Source organism: Octopus bimaculoides, chromosome 28, assembly GCF_001194135.2.
Source record: "Octopus bimaculoides isolate UCB-OBI-ISO-001 chromosome 28, ASM119413v2, whole genome shotgun sequence".
Lineage (NCBI taxonomy): Eukaryota > Metazoa > Mollusca > Cephalopoda > Octopoda > Octopodidae > Octopus > Octopus bimaculoides.
This window is the reverse complement of record NC_069008.1, coordinates 4800477-4801974: the sequence shown is the minus strand read 5'-3', so window position 1 is coordinate 4801974 and position 1498 is coordinate 4800477.

Here is a 1498-nt window from a genome sequence, read left to right as displayed (position 1 = left end):
CAATGGTATTGGGGATAGTGCTAAGGGTGGTGGTGGTGGTGGTGCCGGCGTCCAGTCATGATGGCGTGGTGGACGCGGATCTCATGGCTGGTTTTGTGATGATGATGATGATGATGATGATGGCAACGAAGATGGAGATGATGAAGAAAATGGTGGTGGTGATGGTGATAATGATGATGATGATGACAATGCTGACGATGACGACGACAATGATGATGATGGTGGTGACGATGATGATGATACTAATCGGGGAGAAGGAGTTGTTACGGGTACATTTAGAGGTGGAAGTGGTATGACGTAACTTGTTGCCATTTTGCTTCTTGTATTTCTGTTCGCAGAAAAGCAGTCCAACCATGACCAATCTGGCTTTTCCATTTGTAGAAAGAAGCCAATCTATTCTAAGACAGTAAGATTGTAATTTGAGGGAGATTTGGCTGCTATTTCTAACAGACCTATCTATCAACATAGAAATCTCCCTCATATATACATACACAAAACAGTAGGATGTGATTTGATGGAGATTTGCCTGCTATTTCTAGCAGGTTTAGCTATCACGTATAGGTCTCCCTCATTGGCTCAGACATACATATACACATACATAAAAGAGAAGGCCGTTATTTGAGGAAAATTAGGCTGCTATTTCTGCCAGATATTGCTACCATAGAGATGTCTCCGTCGTTCGCTCATACATACATATATACATACATAAGACAATAGATTGTGATTTGAGGGAGATTTGGCTGGTGTTTCAAACAGGTGTAGCTACCATGATAATAGTGGTATTTCCAGTGATGGTGGTGGTGGTGGCGGTAGTGCTGCTGATACCGGTGGTAAGATTGGTGGCGGTGTCAGTAGTGGTGGTGGTGGTGATGATGGCGATGGTGTTGCTGCTACTGTTGGTGATGGTGTTGACTGTTTTGGTGGTGGTCGTCGTGGCGGCGGCGCTGTTGTTCCTGGACATCTGCCTGACTGGCATGGTGGGACGTTGATTGCATTGTCTGGTAGTGGTGCGACATACACTGTTGTGAGTGAGTGTGTATGCTTGTATATATTCATATATATATACACACACACCTATATATATTATGTGTTCGTTCCGTTGTCTGTAGTTCATTGTTCTAACGTCCTGTACCCTGATATGCATCTATATACACATGTAGATGAAAATATATACATATGTGTGTATACATGCATATATATTTTTTGTATTATTATATATATATATATATATATATATATATATACACCCATATATATACATACATATAAACACATACATACACTTATACATATATATACACACGTACACGTATACATGTGTGTGTATATATAGGTGTGTATACATATATATATATACACCTATATATATATACGCGTATACATATATACACATACATATATACACCTATACATATACACACATACATATATACACCTATACATATACACACATACATATACGTATATATATATATGCACACACACACACACACACACA